Here is a 23,744-nt window from a genome sequence, read left to right as displayed (position 1 = left end):
TAGTCTTATTCAGACTTTCTGAAGGATTTTTAAGGTTTTTCTTTGGACACATGGTGCATTTAAGTTCTTTGTTGAGTAATTTGCAACTGTTATGTAAACTCCTCAGGTAGAAAAGGCTCCAAAACTAAAGGGATGAATCAGTGTTATGTCTACAACAAAGAAGTGAACAAAAACCTTTTCACAAAGACAGAAGGGCAAATTCACAAATTCAAGGTGCTAAATGTGTACAAACATGAGTTTACGTGTCCTTCTGTTTCTGAAAAGAAATACAAAATCAGACCAGTTCTTAAAATATCTCCACAGAGCAACAAGCAGCGCTTTTACCCTGACACAATTTGCGTACATTTAAATTACATGTCATATTTGCATTTAAGTGAAGGTCAATACATATTTATCTATTTTTTGTAGACTACAAAGAGAGCAAATAGCTTTGCATTTTTCGCAAGCCACAGTTTTCATTGTTACACTGGTTGCATTTGAAAAAAAAGAACCATCTGCTGAAAGCTGATGGTAATTATGGTGCAGGGCAGAAAAATTAGACAGGGACCTCTAATGACATCTGCCTGGTATTTTTTATTTATTTATTTATTTTTTTGCCAATATATTCTTTCTTTTAAATTATTTATTTGGCATTTAATTGGTTTAAAAATACAGATTCCTAGAAAAGTAATTCCTACAAAGAAAGAAATTGACACATTTTCAGAACGTTCTGCAGCAGAGGACATACAGAGTCAGGAAAGGCATCTGCTCTTTTGTTACAAAGAAAGATCAAGCTTTGTTTAGTTTTCAGCATCGCTCCCATCAGCCTCCCTGCTTCTGTCCCTCCTCTTTTCTAGCTCCCGGTGGATCCTCGACAAAGCAGCTGCATTGCTCTCCAGCATTCTCTCTAATTACCATGTTAAAGTGATTGCAGTAGAGAAAGGATGTCCTGATATTTCTAATTAATTCTAATGAACACTTCCTCGTCTGGATGGTAGTCACATAGCACCAGGAGCCTCGGCAGCTTTAAGAAAACAGTATTTTGGTTTTAGACCAACATCCAGTGTTTTAAAAAGAACAAGTTAGTCAGGTTTGTCACATGCTCATCTGCTGTTTTGTTAATAAGTGATTTTCACCTTAAAAATCTTATCACTTGAGGAGTAAAACTTTTTTTAAACTCTTGACCGAAAGTGTTTGATGAACATAAAAATCAGAAAATCGTACATAATAATCGTATGTTAATACTTTGCCTTTTTTTTCTGAAGGATGATCTGACTTGATATGTTTGTTTAGATTTACACTCAGATTATCTTGCTTTCTCCAAGTATTGTTTTTACAGTTTGTCTTGTAATATCTTTTGTAGATTTTTTGTGGTTTCTCATGTATGAATCCAGCTCGCAAAGAGTTGTTCTGTTTCATAAACTGAGCATTTTACCTTGAGTGTTGGAAAAATTAGTGAGTAGTGTTATGGCACCGTGCTGTGCAGCGCTTCGGTCACTCTTCAGCAGTGCTGACACCATGCATAACACCATAGGCCACCCACTTGCCCTTGGCTGGACATGCAAGGAGGCAGTCGAAAACTCTTCCTTGATTGGTTATATCCAGACATAACCAAGTTGTCTATACGTCAGTTTATATATTGTGATGAATTTTTCAGTGTGCTCTCTAATGAATGAATAAGGTAGCACACTGAGTTGAGCTCTCGAACTCAAAAACTCATTCTGACATCTATCTACGTGGGAAAAAAGCACAGCGGTTCTGGAACATTTCAAAACTCACAATGGGCACTTTCCTTTGAGATTAATCATTAAAATGGTCTCTATGTCGACACAGCAGCCCAGACCATTAATAAAAGATTGTATCACTTTATAGTGAGAGGAGCAGTAACATGATGCTTTTGACTGGGCCTGTGTGTGTGTGTGTTCGTGTGTGTGTACAGGGCTAAAGGTATTTTACGTCCTGAGGGGATTTCTTTGGTTTCATGAGCAGATTCCTTTCTGTTGTCCCAGGAGATTGAGTGATTGCCTTGTTTAATATGTCAGAGTGATTCAGGATCCTGAATTGAGCAGCTAAGGTTTAAATCTCAACAGCACGTCAGCTCCAGCTCAAACAAAAACTGAACATGCAACCACCTGCAGTTAACATGGAGCCCACTTAAACTACAATGCCAATCAAATATTTTTACATATTTAAGTCTAAAATGTTGGTTCAAACTGCCGAGCAGAATAGTAGTAAAACTGGGTAAATCTGCCACTACTTGAAAATGGTGGTTTATTCCAAGATAGGTAATTGGCAGGTTGGTGTTATCTCCAAGAGTCAGGGGGAAAAGAGATGTGGAACAGCCCAAGAAAAGGGCCTTTTAGAACCTCCAATTAACCTAACTTGCAATACTTTTTTGTTTGCCGGAGGAAACCAGAGAACCCAGAAGAAGGGCAGGTCAGGGCTGGAACAACATATCTCTCTAGCGGTGAGGCAACCATGTAATGGATGGATGGATGGATGGATGGATGGATGGATGGATGGATGGATGGATGGATGGATGGATGGATGGATGGATGGAGACGGATGGATGGACGGATTTAGGAATAAAGTGTTGGTCACTTTTAATACCCAGAGGTGTTTATGTATGGCCATATTGTCAAATGAAGATGTATGAATTAATGTTTTTTATTTCCAGTAGTGTTGTATATGTTTTTATCGATGCTTAATTCAATTTTTTAGGATTGCCATTTGCATTAAGACCAATAGAAATGTTCCTCAGGTATAAAACAGACTATCTATGGTTGACATCTTGTTGAGCTCCCCCTACCAGCAGCAAATTTACAATAGATGGCTCTTCCTATTTCGATGTCTGATTTTGCAGACGTTGGTGTATAAAAATAGCTGTTAAAAGGAATCAACAATAATACCAGAACTGGGGCTATTCACTCTAAAATGTTCTGGATATGTTTTTTCATTCCAGACAATCTAGTTTAGTGACTCATTTGGCACAAAAATTGTTTCTTCAGTTTATTCTCTCAGCTTGGTGTTCCATCACTCTGTCCTCAATAGTGGCGCTAAATCTATTCTCTCTGAAGAGCTTGTCTGCAAAAGCTCTTCAAGAGATTTCTTAAAGGTTAAGGGAGAGAATTTTAAGAGCTTTCATGTCTCATCTCTAGGCGAGCATCACTTTAGAAACACCTGTGCAAAATAAAGCTGCTGGTACTCAATATAAACTAATACTGACACAATTATTGAGAAAATACAGAAATAAAAAAAAAAAAAACACAACTCTCACATAGCTAAAATTAAACAAAAGGATTTACCCCTCGAGGTGTGAAACTCTAAAGAATACAAACACAGTTAGATCCAACAAGTAAAAACATCATTAAACTAAAACAGTGATGAGTCTGTTTTTAATTTAAACTTTATTTGACCAGGTGAGTTATTAAGAACAAATTCTCATCTACAATAATGACCTGGAAAGGGAGAAGATTTGTATAATTACTTTCAAAATTACTCGACAAATAATTTAACAGTACGTAGTGTGAAATGCTTTGGGAACGTTAGATAAGTACAGGCCATTTACCCTTTAAAAAATAAAATAAAATAAAAAATCCAGGACAAACTAGCATTGAAGTTATGAACATTTATTTTAGAGGTAAGGACAGGGCCATAATCTGCATAACTCATATGATTCGGTGGATCATGTTATATATCTGCAAAAAAAAAATGTAGCAATACTTCATAGTAATGATATAAATCTTATATCATTGGACAGCCTGTTATCTCTTTGTTTCAAATAAAACTGAATTTGTGGGTTGCTCCTCTCTGTCAATAGCAAACAGCTTATTCTATCGACTCTTGTCCAGAAATATTTGAAGTTTAATAGTTTATTCATTTAACAAACAATGGGCTCATGAATTCATTTTCCCTCTTCTTTATGCTCATTGGTAACTTGGTCACACACTGCCGTGGAATAGCATCCCCTTCCCTCAACCAACAACTGTCACAAGTCAGTCTGTGTGGTTCTTGGGTCACTCTGGCACAAACGGCACACTCAAGTTGATCTCACAAGTGTTCAATGTCGTGGAGGTCAGGACTTCAGAGAACCCACTCCACCCTGTCCACTCCTAAACTCTGGAGGAAGTCTGTGGGGGGCCAGTGCTTTCATCTTAGAGAATAAAATTTGCTCCTAGGCAGTGAGGATATGGGTTTTCTGTTTGTTGCAGAATCAGATTGCCTCCAGTAATTGATCAACTTTGTTTTTCAGTGAGGGAGATGCAGATCCACACAGTATGATTGAGACATCATTCTGTCTCCATCAAAAGTTGGCATTGGCAGATGGTCACAACCCACATATTCTTCTCAGCTCAAACCACAATTTCATTTTACTGACAAGAAGAGCTCTTACGACAAATAAATAATTGACCAAACACAAATATCCTTACTTAAGTACAGTTTAATATACTTGCTACACTGAACAATGTGTTATAAACAGCAAAAGGATGGTAAAAAGACCTTTAGATTGTCAAGAAAGTTCACTATTGTGATTTCTTTCTAAATCAGATACCCAATTATGTCAACATGTTTATTAAATTTACAGTTACTGTATCTACATATAAGTTACAGGGTTGTGTATAAGTTGTGTAAACCACTGCCGAATGCTTTTTTAAAAATAGGCTTTCACATGGTAGGCACCAACATTTTCTTTGAAGGTTTATTTGCACTTTATTTGCAATTCCTTATCTACCTTCCTTATGTAATATTTCTCATGAGTCATATTAAGTCACATTACTTTTGTACTTCTGTTTTTGAAATGGATTTTAAAAATCATGACTTTAGCTTTCAGGTCTCTAAATGGTCAAGTCTTTTCTTATATCACTAAATCATCGAAGCCAGTTACTACAACTCAAATCCTTAGGTTTAGAAACCAAAATCCAGAGTCCCAAAGACCAAATGTAAAACTTAAGATATCACTTTTTCCAAATTGTTTTTGCAGTTTTATCACAGTCTGAATTTAGTAAAAAGCAAAGTAAGATGTAAATATTTAAATTTTAAGATCTTTTTAAATATCTGAATGTTACTATTCATGTAGAATAACTTGTTTTTTGGTCCTTTTAATTATGTATTTTAATAATCTTTTAATGGTTGTGCTCTCTTTTTGAAATTCAAGAAATAAAATTTGCATACATGGTTACTAAGGTGCTTGTGAATATAATACAGTTTTTCTCCTGCTGTTCGTCTACATGCTGATGTAATTCATAATGTCCTGCCTGGCTTACCTGGTTTAGCTCTCATCGGTATCATATAATGTTGTTCCATGTTTGTTAAATTCCTGCTCCTCAAGTGTTTGGCATTAAGCTTGTCCATTAAGATGTCAGAACCGCTGAGGAGATCCACAAAAGTATGCTGGACACAACAGTGTTTGACAAGGATAAAATTACACTAATCAAGGATATAATTATGAATACTGACAGGTGTGGTGAATCATCTTTATTTCTTCATCATGACACCTGTTAGTGAGTGCAGTCTATTAGGAAGCAAGTAAACCTGGTTTCCTCCTATCTGTGTGCCAACTGGACATCAGCCTTTGACTTAGTTTGATAAAAACCAAAATGTGAAGTTGAGAAAATTAGGTCAGAGCATCTTCAGAACAGTGCCCCATGTGGGTGTTTCACATTTGAAGTTGTTAGCATATATTAAAATGGTACAAGGGAGAGCAGTGGTAAAAGCTGCAACAGTGTCATGAGACGGCAAGAGTGATTGATGCACGTAGGGAGTGAAGGCTGGTGCAAGTGGTCAGATATGGGAAATGAGCTGTTGTAGGTCAAGTTTGCTCATGAAATGATTTTTGATTCTGAAAGAAAGTTTCAGAATAAACAGTGCATCACGATTTGTTGGGCATGGGTCTGCATGACCGCAGACCGGTCAGGATCCTTGCTGACCTCTGTCCAACACCAAAATCTCCAACAATGGCCACATGAGCACCTGATGAGGAATAACAAACCTGCTGTTCTTCATGATTTGTTTTACATCACACAGACTCATGAGTGAAACTTTAAGGATGTCTTGAATGTAAAAAGTCCAGGTGACTTTTATTATATGAGGGATCCTTGTAGCTAAACGTGGATTCCTGCAAATTCTGCAAAAATAAAATACTAGAGTCAATGTCAGACAATGTCAGAATCAAAAAGCATCAGTAACAGTACTGACAATTACTCAGAACCAGTCACTGGGAAATATTTTTTGTAGCTTTACAAGGTTTCTAGATTCCAAACAGATGTACCATGGCGAATGAAAAGTGTCTGTATAGATGCAGATTTATTGCAGAGGTGTTTGTGACATCTGTACCTGATTCTTCCTGCAAGCAGGCAGAAATAAATGTTTCTCAATGAGGAATTCTGAGTCATCCAGCCCACCACTGATGGATTTCTCTGCCAGTTTCACCCTAATAGCCTTTCTGTCACATCTCTCAGCTCGTTGTGGGTAATCTAAGGTCCGCTCAGATTACACTGCCACGTGTAAAATTTTGAAATAAGTCCAAAAACCACATTATTCAGTTACTGGATTCCTTTTTGTCAGCTAATTATTTTTTTTTATATTCAAGTGATGTTGTAGTTGTTCGCCAACTGTACAGCTTTAACTAAAAAGTGTGACAAATATCCCTACAACAAAATAAGCAGCACAATGGGTGTCATTCCAAGGATTAGCATAAAAACAATGCTTCATTTTTTTTTTCTTTCTGGGCTTTCTGCGCAGTTTGAGCTCTGATGTGCTGCCTTATTCTCCCCCGGTATAGAGAAAGCCTTTGTAAAATTGACTCAGCATGGCTAATTCAGTCTGTAATTTAGTATCATGTATAATTTATAATTTTCAGCCCCTGAGACCTAAAAATTTTTTCTCACGCACTGATACCACGCTGCAGATTCTTAGAGCATACTGCATAACTCCATCTAGTTTTAGCTCACAGCCGTGACGCATCGCCGTAGCAGACATGCACACTGGAGATGCTGGCAAAGATTTGTTCACACATACAGAAATTAAGTTGTTAAGCAGCAACACAGCCAGAAGCACTGCTTTATGGGTTACCCAGAGAAGATTCCATGCCTGTAAGCTTTTACTGCTTCACCTTTATAAATTTCATTTAAGAACATCAGAACACTTAGCTAAACATTTTTTTTCAAAGTATCTTCAACTCTGAGGAGTTTCTGCTAAAAGAAATCCCTCATGATTTCTAACAGTGCCTTGCGAAGTATTCACACCCCATTACCATTTTCACGTTCACTCAAATCACAATCACAAATGTCAATGTTTTAATTAGGCTATTATATGGCGGATGTGTTGGAAGGAAAATTAGACATGGTTTCCATAGGTCACCAATGTGAAACTTCAGTAAGAGAACATCATGAAGACCAAGGAACGCAGAGTAAAGTTACAACATAATACCAAGTTTTCAACATCTCATAATGCAAATGGAGATGGTCTTTCACAATTGCAAACAGATCAACACATGGCTGTTAAATCAGAGGCAGTGCAAGGAAGGCTTGACTCAGAGAAACATTAAAATGGTGCATGGTAACTCTGGAGGAGCTGCAGAGATCCACACCTCATATGGGAAAATCTGTCAGGACAGCCACTAGTCAGATAGTCCACAAATAAGTCTTTGACAATGTTGCTGAAATAAAGCCATAAGAAGTCAGGCTTGGAGTTGGCTACAAACTGCGTTGGGGACAGGACAAACAAGATGTTCAGATGGGGACAAATTTGAACTTTTCGTCAACATGCAACGCGCATTCCTATGGTGAAAACTAACATCGCATGTCGCCATTAAGACACCACTTCACATGGTTCATCAACTTTTGCAATGTGTTATCTGTGCAATTTCCTCAAGGCTAAACCACTCCTTGCTGTTTCATGCCTCTGTCCCTTTACTTTTAAGCAATTCGGCAGTTTTTGTTCATGAAAACTATTCCTCAGTAACACAAAGCCTTCCAGGTAGTGTCCTCAACTCTTTGTTTCTATAAAATGTGCACAAGGATTTTAGCCCCATGAGTTGCATTTTAATATGAATTTTAGTTAAACTGTGTTAGTAATATAACCTTCTCTCAGAAACCCAAAGCTGTTTTTTTTCTCTTCTGACCTTTTTATGAAAGCAGTTTAATCTTCCACTAAGACATCCTGTTTTAATCTCCTGTGTCAAACTAAGCAAAACACTTTGCTATTTTTGCTACTTTGATTCTCCAATAACGCAAACAAAGCCACTCATTAAAACCTTATGTCTCCCTTAATACCGCTTACAAATATTAGAAGAGAAGTGACAGTGGCCAAGAAGGTAACAAAAAGTGGGTCTTTTGTCAGACAGAGAAGTATTTCTGTCAGTCTTCTTATATCCCCTCTGAATTTTTGCTCCTTTTTCATTATCACTGAAAAGGCATATCTCCCTGACTCCCTATGATAATCTATCAAGACAGATGATTCAATCTCAAGTGAGGAGGGACATCATTAAATGAAAATGTCCCTTTCGCCTTCTCATGGCTATTACTGATGACATGATGAAATAAACTTTGGTGTAATTATTAATATAAATATATGGAAGATAATGAAATTCATGTAAAGGTTACAGCACAGGAGACGGTTCAGTGACACCTTTTTTTATAAGGTGTCAGGTGTGTTTTACTTTATAGTTATAATAATTAACAAGAAGTGTACGGGTTCATGGAACAGTTTGCCATCCTGTGACGGATTATTAACTCTCTCCATCTCTCTCTGTCGTTCCAAGTTTTGTTCATGTCTTTCTTAAGAAATTTTATTAAATTTAATGTGAAAGGAAAACTCAATGAATGACAGATTTAGTGGAAAAAAAAAATGTTGAGCATACTTAGAGCCGAGAGTTGTTTTAAACACCTTATGCTGAGCAAAGTGCCCCCCTGAAACTAGTTCACCCTCCTTGATTGTTCCCGAAGCCCCAGGAAATATCAGTGTCTATTGGGGAATCCAGCCATGAAAATGGAAAAAGCCATTCTGGCTCTGGAGAAAGGGTTGTGTGTGCTCACAGGCGTGAAAAGCCCACCATTCCCCTTATGTGCCAAAGCTCTAATAGATGCCCAAGGGAGATGCAATGTTCTCAATAAATTATCCACATAAACACATTTATTTGTATATTCCAGGTCTTTTTGTGTGGTTAAATTTAGCCAAGAATGGGTCAACCCTCTACAAAAAACAAAAAACAAAATAGTGAATCTTGACTCACTTCAATGGGAGACATAACACAGAGATCACTGAACTCTGAAGGTTATTCACATTGAATTATTTTATGTTTCGTAGAATGCTGTAAACTGATTTAAAAATCTTATGATTTCATTAAGTTTAAAAATCAACCTTAAAGTACATTTTAAAAAAAGCCTCTGTCTTTCTGGCTTTCAAAAAACATTTAAGATTGCTTTTAAAAATTGTAACAACTCCTGTTACAATGCCAAGTTTGTGATATAATACATAAAACCCTGACAAAACATTCATCTATTTTTTTTTTACCAGATACTTTGGTGTCAAAATGTACTAGTACTTTGACCTTTTATAATTTAATTCACATTGACAAAAATCCAAATATTCATGTAAAAATGTTAACATCAAGTCATGACCCTACCCCTACCACTTTTCACTCCCTATATTGTTTTAGTCAAGTGCCTTTTTTGGCCTCGAACTGTCTTTGATGATATCAGACTTTAACCCATTTTCAAAGAATAAAGGAAAAGGATGTGAAAAGCAGAAAACAACAACTACTTGTAGGGAATTCAGGCTCGTCTGTCTTTTCTTTTTTTTTTTACCTTTGTTTTTAAATTGAGTTATACAAGACATATGTCACATTAAAAGTGTAATTTTCAAAGAGAAATGATCTGTTGCTCATCACTTTTCTTTTACATCTGAGAACCTGACAACTTAGCATGAGCGTTGTCTGAGCTAAACCACATTTGATAATAGAGAGACCAACATTTTCAGTATTCCAGTTATACGAGATTGTAGTGAGGTGAAAGCACCTTTGAATATCTTATGCTCTAATTAAAGTCAAGTAATATCACTATAATGGGAGACATTATCTTATTGGTCACACATGCTTGGTTGACCTACCTTAAAACAAAGAGACAATTTTAATAACTCTAAGCCCTGCGGTGTTCCATAAAACCGAGCACTCAAGAGGCCATTATAACTCTTCTGATCTCTGCAGAGAACAAAACCTAAAGAAACCTGCTTTAATGGATGCTTTATATTTTCAGAAAGTGAATAAATTAACTTTGTTTTGTGTACAAAAGAACAGCATGTGCATGATCTGCTGTAGAATAAGGTGGAAACATTTTCTTTATTATCCTGATTTCGCCCTTTTTATTAGATTGACAGTACATCCTAAAGCTACTTCTCCAACAGAACAGCACAGTGGTCTGGAAAGAATTCTTATCTTTACCACCTCAGGAAATAAAAAAGAGTGAACAGAACTGCTTCCTTCAAACTTGTGTTATTTTCCTGTATTATTTTGTATGACAGGCATGGGGGATTTATTCCTCTGCTGATGCTCCTGCTGCTGTCTGAAGCCCAGAATGCATGACTTGCTGACCAAACGGTGAGAAAGGATGAGCTGAAAAGTGCTGCTGATGTGCCGGTTGGGTATTCGGTGTGACAGCTTATTTCAGAGATTTACTGCGGTGTCACTTTTACTGGACTACTGAGATATCCTCCATTAACATAATCCTTTACAATGTGGCTGATTTCTTTTATTAGTGTATTTTAAGGGGATTTACTACGCAATGGGTAGAACTGACTTTTTCACATTACAAGAGTGTACGTTTTAGGAAGGATATATGGCAGCTCTGGGCAAAAGAACAGTGAAATGTTTGAAACCAAACTCTTAATGAGGAGCTGAGCATCTGTATTTAGATGGGGTTTTTTATGGTTGTAACAAGCATGTCCATTTGTAACACCGTAATTTATATATAGTGCTAAAAATATCTTCTTAAAAGTCTTCTTGAAGAATTTTAGATTAGATTATAAGTAGTGACACATTGTTAGAGAAACCTACTTGGAGACATTTTCACATGGTTTCCCTTTGCCTAGTTACAAGCTACATTGAGAAGTTTAAGCGCCTCAGTGTCTGCAGTTCAGTACCTCGGGACGTCCACAGGGAGAAGGAGAAGAACCCAGCATAATTGGTCTCCATGTCTAATTAAAAAGTGGTATTTTAAGACCAATATGATCCAACAGCTAATTTAAAATAAGTCTCTTAGGATAAAATCATAAAAAGAAAGAACAGAAATAGCAATTTCATAAAGTGGTTTGAGAAGTCTTGGCTTCCTTTCAGTCCCAGTTTAATGTACTTTAACTTGTTCTCCCAAAAAAAAAAAAAAAAAAAACAACTGATGATGTTGCTTGTCTGATGGGCTGTCACAGAAACAACTACATCTGTGACATTTTTCACTTGACTATAACATTGTTTCTATTGTAGTAAACAATGTCTGTTTTCAACATCGGTCACCCTGAGAAGCAAAAATGTTTCTCATAAGCTGATAGTAAAAGATACAGCTGAGTAGAACGTGTGCTTTTACAGCTCCTTATCCAAACGACTTTGAATGAGGAAACTAATAGCAAAGGGTTTAACCTAATTTTGGCATATATCAGCAAGAGCATTAGGGATTGAGAATATTTCAACTTCTATCAGAACAGGTCTGTGCTTCAAACACGTTTTGACAGTTTTAATAGCAACAGTGGTATCCATGAGCGCCACTTTATACAAGGCTCTCTTACTCATGGCAGGGCTCTGCTTAAATGAAGGTGGGCAACTTCTCGCAAAACATGCACAATGTAAAGATAGCACAGAGTTTTCTAGGTAGCAGTCTTAAATTTGTCCTTAGCTCTCACCCACACAGCTTACATAATGTATTGATCAGACTATGCCAGACATCAAAAGGAAAAATAAGTAAGATGGAACTCCAAATAGCCCCAGTAGGGAAATTCAATGCAGTAAACAAATTTGTATAGCAGCATGCATATATTTAGGAATGTGCCTGGATGAAATCATTGGAAAGTTGTGGTTAAATGTCCATGTAGCCTGCAGTCATGTGCTTCTCCCAGCTGCGCAGGATTGGACAGGTAGAAGGAAGTAGAGCAGGAGTCAGTTTTTTATTATTGACCTGTGCACAGTAAGGTCATAATCAGTGGTGGGAAGTAACGAAGTACAAGTACTTCGTTACTGTACTTAAGTACAGTTTTCGTGTATCTGTACTTTACTTAAGTAGATTTAATAATGGGTACTTTCTACTTTTACTCCACTACATTTTACAGTAAGTATCTGTACTTTCTACTTCACTACATTTCTACAAAACCGTCGCGTTACTCGTTACATCCACGTTGCGTTGTGCTTTTTTTCCGTTAAAATGTGACGTTCAGGGTCTTAAGGTGGCGCCGTAAAATCCAAGCAATAACATGACTTAGTGTCTGTTGTCACCCATCGCCTCCACCTTTACTCGCACGCGGATCTCCAGACATGCGCAGTTGTGGATATCCGTCTAATCGTCAGTAATATAATAGCGCTGCATAAACCATAAGATATGGTGACATGTAAAACCAGCAGCGCTTCGCTTTCACAGACGGTGGGGACTTCGTCCAACTTTTAGCGTCACTTGGAAGAAAAGCTTAAAGAAAGGTAAGATCTGTGGACGTGATGCTAGCAAAGCTAGCTGTACTGACTGAGACACATGTTGCATCTGCGATGAAAAAAAGTTGTCACTCATGTCATTGTGTGTTGACTGAGGTGTCGCATATATGGGACAACGCTGTGACCAAAGTGCAATATAGCAATATGACATTCAGGAACGATCCGATTCTTCTGGACGGATCTTTACTAAGTCCTAAGGACTGAAGCCTCACTGGGAGCCGTTCTTTGTTCTTGTGTACACTGCAGTAGCTAACACATACACACGTTTATTTAATCGCTGAATAAGTAAAAGTTGAACGAACACAGAGCATGCTCATTGATTGATTTCGTCTCTTGTCATGGTGGCAAACATCGCAGTGGGAGGGAGGGTGAGAACAGTCACGGTGCTCCTTCTGCTTGATTTCTTGTTGCGCCTTGGACAGTGTTCATAGTTGAACGTTATTTACCGTTAATTGCGATGTTTCAGTTGTGGTTTCTGACATGGGCAATATGGGCAACCGTCCAGGGTGTTNTGATATTAGCGATTAGGTTATGTATTCAGCAAGTACTTTTACTTTTAATACTTAAGTATTTTTAAAAGCCAGTACTTTTTTACTTTTACTTAAGTAAAATGTTAATGTGGTACTTTGACTTTTACTTGAGTACATTTTTGACTTTGTATTTGTACTTTTACTTAAGTACATTTTTTGAGTACTTTCTCCACCACTGGTCATAATATAAACAGTGATTATGTGGATCATCATCTAAATTTTCAGGGTTTTGAACACTTCAGCCTTTCAAAACTTTGAAAATCTAATATAACCAGGCCTATTTATGTGTAATCAGATGCTTTATTTTTTTCTACAATTGTCTTAAAATAGTAGAACAGATGGAGCCAGACAATGGCTGGGGCTTTTACTGGGCTGATTTAAGAAGCACACATGAAGCAGTAGACAACACAAGAAGCAATTTTTAGGAAAAGTGTTGCAACTTTTGAAACAAATAAAATAAAATAAGATGAAATATCTGAGTTTGAATTGTGTAGTCAACATCAGTGATTACATCAACAAACTGCTGCAACCCTAGAAAGGTTTAACCCATAATTACCAGGTAGAAAAAGTGAAAACCTCATTATGTGTGAATGCAGCTCAGGTACTAATAAACCAAACAAGTTGCTTTACTTCAAAGATAACACCAGTGCCCTCATTAAACTTGCATCAGCGTGCTGCAGAAAAAGCTTCCTTTTACTAAACAAGGAAACCTCCCAACGAGAAACTGTGTGGGGCACATCTGTGACAATCATGTTGGCTGTAACAGCAAACATCCTCTCAGTTCAGCTTCTGTCATAGTTAAAGTAATGTCACAGCAGTTTGAAGGAGCTCAGTTAACCCGCAGGATGTACGCCAGAATATAAGCTGCGGTTTTGAATGGTTTGCAATGTACAAAGTTTATATTCATGACGAAGACAAAAAACAACTAACATACAGAGAAAAAAAAGGCTAAGTTCGATATGAGGTAGGTTCATTGGCATAACATTTTCAAACTCTAATAAATAAAAGCAGCATCTTCAGAACTGAACATTCGAATGTTTCTCTAAAATTAGTTTTTCCCAACAGAGCTAATGGAAAAAGTAGGCAACCAGCATGCTGGAGAAATAGAGAGGCTTTTGTATTCCCTTGTTGATGCAAAGAACAACAGGAAAAACACTGCTTTCACAGATCTCAACTAGAGCTGGCGACCAGGGAAAATGTAGATATTTAATTCAGTTCGGAATTTTCTCATCCTTACCCATCTTCCAAAGAGTTCTTAGTTTACCTAACATCAGTAAAGAATAATAATAAAAAGAATATCTTACATTTACTTTTTACATTGTGAATTGCAAGATAAGATTAGCAAAATGAAATATTGGACGTATTCAAGGCTTTCTTTTTCCAAGGCTATGGTCTTTTTGACACCTTGACAAGCGTACTGCGTCACTGTTTGAGGGCAGAGGATTGATGCTGCAAGAAGAAAGAAGAAAGACACGGTGGAAATATGACATCTTGCCAGTGGGCTGACAGGAGTGTAGGTGAGTGCTGGTCCACTTAGAGGAGTACGAACCTTGTCAGTCAAACAAACAGCATTCTGAGCCTTGAGCATCCAGGGCCATCATCAGTAATGTAGGTTTAGGGCAGTCACTCAATATCCATGATGTACCCTTATGCACTGAACCCATTTTTTTGCTTAAGGAACCCATTTCATGAAAAGCCTAGACTGCAAGATGTGGATGACTGCTATATTTGATAAGTGCCAAATGTGATGTGTAGTGGCATGTTTCCATATGTTTCTTCCCCAGGACAAGCAGAAACAGTCATATTCAATAAATTAAAATAGGCTTTCAGGCTCTCATTTGTCAGATTAAAAACACCATTTAAACTGGTATTAAGCATACATTTAATTCAACCCATATTTCTGTATTTTTCTTTTAGTTTTTCATTGATCTGATGTAATACTCTAATTTTAAATGCCATATTTTCATCACAATCAACAGAAATAAAGTCTGGAAACCCCAGTCTGTGTGTAGTTAATATATACAATGTGTTTAGGCTCATTGACTAGGCTCCTGCAATAAAAGGGAGTTCTCAATAATAATCTAATTTATGGGATAGAACTACACTTTTGTAATGTCTGTGAATCCACTCTGAATACACAGACACATTTCCACAGACAGCTGACATATTGGTTGACATCCACCTTTGTGCCCTTTTAAAGACCAACAGGTCTACATAAAAAAAAGAAGAAAGAAAATCAAAAAGCACAACCAATCCAGCTGGTTGAGCAAGAGAAAGACTGGTTCAGTTCACATAGAGCAGCCAAGAGGAACAGATTGCTTCTGCTCCATATGATCACAGTAAGGACTGGTCTGAAAGGGGTCTTTGTTTGCCCAGGGGGGGAGCTACGATGGCATGGCCTGGCCAAGCAGGGTGGCATGTGTTTGGCGCAAGTGGGTTTGGAGATGTTGTGGGAGGCAGCACATTTTGCTGTAAGCCCTTTCCCACCTTGTCTTTGTCACATCCACTCATGCCAATCTGGAAGAAATGATGTTATGCCATCTAAAGGCATGCAAGAGATTCAGTGGGTCTCTATTTTTTTTTTCTTTAAGAAATCCGGAAATATAAAAAAGTTTTGATTTTTACTGCTCATGAGTTGATTTGAAGGAAAACAAACAAGCAGCTACCACACACAGCATCTGGAAGTCAAGAATTCATGACGATCCATGGATATACAGCGAAACATAAACACGTTGGCTGCATATTTGAAAGCTAAACAACACTGCTTCATGCACACCCCTGTTGCAAACTAATACATTTACTACAATGTACATCTATCACCTTATAATAAACCACCCAGAGTGCAGTAAGTGCCAATGACCGAACAATGTGCCTTTCCAACAATCTTTGCAGACCCTGCCGCTCCTGTTATGCTCTAAGATGGATGAGTTGGTACATGTTGAAGTTCTCATCACCTATTAGATGAGCAATTCCTTAGTCAGCAATGTAAAACTGCAAGAGGAAATGTGCAGAGTTGTCAGCAGGCTTTATGGCTCTTAGGGAACTCAGGGTGCCCACTAAGAAAATAACAAGGCTGAAGGACAAGAAATATGGATTCCCTGTTGTACAAAATATGTACCCACAAGACTCAATAACGTCCAAAAAGAACAAAGTGGAGCATTTTACTCTTTTGTATTGAATTAAAAAAATTTCTGACTGTTTTTAGATATTTGCTGATGAAAACTTGATGCCTTTGAGGAGTTTCTTGTAACATTTCATTCATAGCAATAGAAGATTTGACCTAGAAACTTGTAACTTATCAAGGTCACATTTTTTAAAGAATGGTCCCGATCTGATATTGATATCGGAAACCTATCCGATATAGGTTTCCGATATCTATCCGATATAGGTTTCTGATATCGGATAAAAAAAACGAGTATTGGATTAGATTGGCATACACGCACACTGTTAGAAAGACTCCATTCCAGCATTTAGTCAGACCCAGCAGTGCTTGTGTCCTGCACCCAAATCCATTTGTTAATAATAAATCAGTTGTTCTCATACCTTTTGTTGTTGACTATAATACCACTTGATCAAGCCTTTTCTAACATTCCACACTATAAAACAAGTAATTTGTGCTGATAACATATCAGGTAAATATCGGTATCAGCTGATACTCAAAGCACAAAATCCTTATGGTACCTTGTGTACAAAGTATGCTTGGATAGTTGCCATAATACATTTTTTTTTATTTATTTCTCATGGTGTATATCTGATTAAGTCAGCACTGCACAACTTTTATATATAAAAAATGTCATCATGCATGATAGATGGAGCCTTTTTATAATGGTGTTGAATCCCTGGAAATTCAAAATAATGGTGCATAAATGCATCCTAAGACAACTGATGGATTACATCTAGCGAGTTTGGAGATTTCCTCCTTTGATCCTAATTAAACTATTGTCTGTACAAATTCTAATGAGATTCTTTTTAGACATCCAACGCTGAGTCCTTGAAAATTCCTTGTTGCGTAATAAAAAAAATCCTCCAAACTTTTCAGCCTTGAGAGAAGTGAATCTTCAGCAAACCACCAGCCTTGAGCTCAAACTGCTGATCTCATTAGCACCATGAAATCGGACTTTTTAATGATCGGGGGGCCCCATCAGCCCCCCTCTCGCATCACGTCATCCATCTGCTCCACTGGGATTCAGTCCTACTCTTTAAACTGTGAGCCCACTGGAGCATCATGGCTGGATTAGCAGAATGTGCTTATGCTGCAACCTTCAGGCACTAATTACTGCACTAGAACAAGCAGATTTTCAGCCGCAGGCTGTAGTGCTTGCTGTACTGGACTGAGACTTGCTCTCGTTTTCCAGTCTTTACTGGTATGCTGAGTATTGAAAAACTAAACCGGATGTACACTAAGATGGAGAAATGAAGACAAACTGAAACATAAATATATCTATGAACATAATGACTACATTACAAAAAAATAAATAATATCCTCAAAAATAGCAATTCTGGAATCATGGCTGCATAGAGATGCAGTATAAAGACAAAGCAATGAAGAATGAAGTTGCTGCCATGGTGATCAGGTGCTGCAGCCCTGCAAAACAGCCAAAAGATACCATGCCCATGTCAGATTGAATCTTGGCAATAACCTTGAAACATTCAGCCAACTGCTCTTCACACCAACAGTATTCTTCCAAACATGCAACATGACAGACAGTGGAGCAGATTCTTCTCGGTTCTAAAACCAGAATATTCTTCTATAATCCTCTTGGGTTAGCAGTTACATAAAATATCTTGATTGAGAGAAATAATCCACCACCGAATATGGGAACAAGGTCACAGTGGAAAAGAAAAATCTCTGGAGTGGGTTGCTATCTCAACATTGCCAGACTATGTAGAAGGAGGTGGAGAAGATAGTAGAACAACGAAGGACAGTTAGGCCAGCAAAAACTACGCTTTTGCTGCATTTCTCTTGCATTCGTTGAAAATAAAAGTATTAGCCGAATGAAAAAGTATCTTTGAGAATAAGGGCAGGGAAAGATGATTCTATGTAAAGAAGCTTTAATTGTGGCCCATGATTAATTCTCTGTGGATTAAGTTTTGGCTGCCTTGCTATGACCCTATTCTCTTAAAGATTTACTCCCAGGCCTCCATCACTCTGTCTCAGGCGCTGCTGAACTGAAATATTTGTGACTGAGCTTAAACAGTATAATATTGTTCATCTGACAAGCTGCTGTGCCCCCTCTTGCTGCCTCCCCACAGTGACTCATCAGGCAATAACCTTGACAAACAACCTTCAACACCCACACTCCACATAGCAACACTGATAAGATTTACAAAGTAATTTAGAGCTGACTCTCCTCCATCTGTCAGCTTCCCAATTATATAAGTTTCCAGGCATTTATTGTGCGCCCGTAATTCACTCAAGAGTCTGTGCAATGCAGAGAGTTATTTCTGACTCCAGGCAATCAATGCTGGTGGCAATCTTATGGTGTATCTGGATTGTTATTAAAGCTTTGCAGACTGATGATCAGATGCCAACCTTGAGTCTGACACAGCGGAAGGTGGTGCTATCTCTTTGTATCAGTGCTAAAACGAATGACAATGGGATTGCGAGTACTACTATCGCTTTCTCTTAGCAGTATTCAAGATGACAAAGTGCAGAGAGAAACGCCAAGCACTGATTTGTGGGATAAATCCAGTGTTAAATTATTAGCCAACAATCCATGTGCCCGTTCAATCTGAACAAAGTGTTTGTGAATGCAATACCTCATGTACTTGCAACATGGAACTGTAGTTATTGATAAGGCAACAAAAACGTTGAGAATAATTGTGAAGTAAAACCAAAATGATACACAGTTTTTTTCTTTTTTAACAATTGTTTAAAACTACAAATCTGAAAATAATTTGTATTCATCTACCTCCTTCACCTTATACCCCCACATAATATCCAATGCAAAAAATAGTCAAATTTGAAATTTGGTCTCGTTTTTTCTACAAGTAGAAAATCTTAGACATAGACAGACGTACCTGAAACTGCATCAAAATATGTTTCTATAAAGCATTAAATCAGGTTTGAATACAAATGTGTGTTGCAAAGCTATAAGATTAACATGGATGCTTCTGGGTTACGATTTTGCGCATTATGCAGAATTTAACCCCACATTGTGTCCAAAAGTGTTCAGTACACCAACAGAAAGATCTATTACATATGAAGATATCTTCTCACAATTTATTCCATATTAATATTCCAAAGGAGTCTTGTGGTCTAGACAGCTTGGCAGAGCCATGGAGAGATAATGCAAGCCTGATGGAGATAAAGGACGCATTAAGGAAAGGAAGAAGCAATAAATAATCTTTTAACAGTCAATGTGAGGATGGGCAAGAAGTTTGAATCAAAACGGTTAAACCTATTAGCTTTCATGCAGAATACAAATGGTATGTAAAAACAATATACATGATAAAGTAATCAAGACTAATTTTAAATATTTGAGATAATTCTCAGATAATTCTGGTCCATAGCAGTCAGTAAACTACTCTTGAGTTTGGTTCTGGCAAGTTCAGTTTTCTCTGTACTATCCATGCTTCATAAACTGCTGGGAGTCTATAAGCACTAAGAATATAATTTTGAAACAGAATACATATATAATCTAATAATATTGCATTTGATTTTGGGAATTTTTTATTTATTTTTTTGGTTTAAATCTACGTGTAGATGCCATAAAAATATAGCATTTTTACTCAAGATCATGATGCAGTGACATTTCCTGAATTATAAACAAAAATAGCCATCATAATTGAATAATTAGGTTCTTTCTTACTCTTACCATTACAAACTTCCTGTGATTGTTATATATCATTTCTCACATCAGCCTTCTGGTTCCACAACAGATTTAGTTAAGATGCCAGAACCAGCTAGTCCAAGGCTGGAGATACTGACAAAAGAGCAGAGAGACACTTTGATCTCAAAGTATTCTGGCTTACGGTCGCTGCCTGCATCAGACTAAAGGGAGCAGGTCAGGGGAATGGCAAAGATCAGGTCAGCCAAAGCATCTTGACAGGTTGCAGTGTTTGGTGGTCAATGTGAGGCTAAATTTAGACAAATCTTAGGCTGAAAAATGAACAGAAAGGCTACAAGGAAAGCCTACTCTTTAAGCCGATATTGAATACTTTACCTCAGAAACAAAAGTCTTAATAACAAATCAAGACAGAAATATGAATGAGTGGGCAGTGAATTATTGACAAGAGTCTAACACAGAGGGAGCAGGCTTGACGTCTCGGCAGTAATTACAGCACAGTTTTCAACACATCCTTAGCTAAAGCTCAAAAATCAAAAATCTGTTCTCTCAATATTTTGGAAGGATACATATATATATATATATATATATATATATAAACAATTCATACGAAAAGCAGCGCACCATGGATTATGTAAAAGTGAGTCTCTTTCTCAAAATACTTATTTCATCCCTCAATAGTAAACATCTGTGTCAGTGAATACCTTGTGTCATCGTGAATGTATAAGATAGTCAGATTGCTTTGCTATGTTGTAAGAGATCAAAGGCAAGATTCACATTTACATCTTTATTGTAATTTATTGGCAGTACAACAACTACGATACAAAAGCGTTTTGCAACGGGTTCACCGAAACAAGAAACTACTTTTTGATGTGCACAAGTGACACAATGATTTAAGATTGAACAAGTACTTTTGAAATGTTCAATTCTTATCTGAGAAATGCACAAGGACAAACTGAGAAAAATCAAATCTGACTAAGAATCCAGCAAAAACACAAGAAACTTGTAACTGAGGAACAAAAATCTACAAATCACAGGTAGTAGCTACTATAAGGTAGGAAACTAACAGGAAAAATAAGCAAGTGTTCACATTAGTTACTCATGCAACATTAACAAAGCCTACTCATGCATTGATTGTACCTCCGACGGGCCATGGCGATCTCCTGCCTTCAATGCCAATAAACCATATGACTGCGTAAGATTGACAGCCAGTTCACACCCACAGGAGGAAAGATCTAAGGATGTCGTGAAGAGTATTCCTGTGGGTTTTCTGTAAAGCTCTGCTGCCACTCACCAAATATCAATCCTCATAAATATAGGGGGCCAGTTAAAGCCAGCTGTAGAGAAGGCCTTTCAATGAAATCCTGAACAGACAGGAGGTAGATTATTGGTCTTTGAGGATGGCGGAGGAAACTTTATGCTCAACACAGAAAGCGACTGAGTAACTGACTGTCAGGGTTTGGATAAACCCTGACATTTTATCATAATAAAATAGGAGAAATAGTATGTAGATGAACCATCATCAATGACAAACGTTACCCAATCTGCATTAAATCATTGCCCTGCATAAAACAGACATTTAATCTAATACTGTTAATCAGTGTTGGACTGTGATTTTTTTTTTTTTTTTTTTATATCCAGGAACCAAAAGTGACAATGATAAAGGCAGGCATTAGAACTCACTAAAACAGACATTACATGTAGTCTTTCAAGCAATACGAGGGGCCTCCATTATTTCATCATAATTTGTGGTTTATGGATTTCACCAGCATCTTCAATAAAAATGTACATAGTTATAAATTATGCTGTTACTAAATTTATGTATGCACTGGTATTTTTTTCATAAAGATACTACTATACCTGTTAAGACACACCTCAAGGACAATAGAAACGCACGAAGATGTAAACATTACAACAGAACCAGCCTTCACTGACACCGATGACCATAAATATGTTTATGATTAATTATCTCTCATGCATGTAGAGGTTATTAGATGCTCTCCTCTGTAGATTCTCCCTCTCTGCACCTGCAATGAGAAATGACTGCTGCTAAAAATAGCTAAGCTCACCACAACCCTGACCACATCATCATCATCATCAGTTTTCCCCACAGTTTACCTCCTGGTCTCTGTATTGATTGTGCTGAGTCTTACTTAATTGCATTTATATTTTCCTGTATTACATGAACCGACACCATATAAATACCTGTTGGCACAAAATCACTATAAACATAATGACATCATCCTGTTTCTTTTTCAGGTGTACATAAAGCTGTATATTCTTGTTCATCTCAATAATTTTGAAATCATAGGAAAATGTAAGGGGTTTTTTAGGGGGCAGGGGTCCAAAATTAAAATATTCAACATAAATTGCAGAACAGATTTGATTAGATAGCCTCTTCAAGCAGAACTGTAAGAATGACATTTTGAGCTGCAGTGTAAACAGTCCTTTATTACCATCAGGAGCCCCTGTCACCCCCCCCCCTCCCCACGGCCCCCCTCCCTTGGGCAGCGGCGAGCTCCATGAACACCATTAATAAAGAGAGGAGCGCCTCTGGTGAAATAATCCCCTCCAGAGTGTAATTCAGCTGCCATATGGTACATTTCTGTCTATGCACTGAGCCAAAACAAAGACACTGCTGCCCCTAAAAGCAGCTTTTACTGTCTAAAATTTTGTTGTTGTTTGTTTTTCTACTACATTTTGAAAACTTCCAATATCACAGGTGTAATACTAGCGTGGTAAAAACCTACACCTCTTTCTATGCTTTGATACAGAGGGTCTGAACCCTCAGCTATTCAGAAATTATCGGTTGCTGATGATTTTACCCTATTGCTAATGTTTGGACATGACAGACAAGAAAGCTACGATCTGAAGCTTACTTGAAAGTGTGTTCACTTCCTCTGCTGCCATTTCAAAGCGACAACGCAGGCAGACTGCAATTCTAAAACAGCACAGAAACTCAACTCCTTCTGTTCGCTAACAGGCCACGATGAAATGTGTCCTTCTTCCATAAAATGGATTATGAAAGTGCAATATAAACACTAAAAACTAAAAAGAAAGCTCCACTCACTCTTAGGCTATCTTACTAAAAGGACTTTTTTTTTAAAATATATTGAAAGTTTCGACCTTGTGATGTTTTCAAAATTTGAGTCCAGAGTTTATTGAAAACACACTGTTGGCCATTTTCATAATTAAAACACAGTCAACCTTGCTTACACCTGAAGTAGTGTCTATCGGGGTTTTATTTAATTCTATTAAAAATAAAAACTATAAATCAATACGTATATTTACAACCAGTAAACATGACTACATTAAAGCATCTTCTTCAATACGTTTGTCAAATTATCATCTCCCCTGTGCTGCCCTTTGATAAATAAATAGGGACAGGAAATGATCCATTTGGACAGAAATGAAAGGAACAAATCCCTAATGTATGTATGTTGTTAACAATACAAGTTAAGAAAAAAAAAACATGATCTACTTCTTTTAAAATTAATTTTATGATAGAATCAAAGGGCTGTGAGAGCTCATTTAGTGGAAAATATGCGTTAATAAAAATGCTGATTTCCTTGCTTACATAACAGTGACAGCCCCTGAGAAACATGAAGCCTGAGAATCAAACACACAACTGTTCAGTCTGAAACCAGAGTCAGAATTTGGCCTAAAAACCCAATTTCTTTAAAGTGGTAGCTTTTTTTTGACTCATTGCACTAGACTTGAGTCCAGTGTCTCATAATAACTAAGTCCAGTGTCTCATAATAACTA

General features: G+C 37.3%; 1 protein-coding gene across 1 annotated transcript in view; it reads right to left on the bottom strand.

Annotated features, from left to right (window-relative positions):
• The window catches only part of frmd5a (FERM domain containing 5a), a 49,762-nt gene that overhangs the window by 14,944 nt on the left and 11,074 nt on the right, over nt 1-23,744 (bottom strand). The window lies entirely within an intron of this gene.

This window comes from Poecilia formosa, unplaced genomic scaffold, assembly GCF_000485575.1.
Source record: "Poecilia formosa unplaced genomic scaffold, Poecilia_formosa-5.1.2 Scaffold191, whole genome shotgun sequence".
In the NCBI taxonomy this organism is placed as follows: domain Eukaryota; kingdom Metazoa; phylum Chordata; class Actinopteri; order Cyprinodontiformes; family Poeciliidae; genus Poecilia; species Poecilia formosa.
Note: the sequence above shows the minus strand (reverse complement) of the source record. Positions and strands in the feature narration are given on the sequence as shown.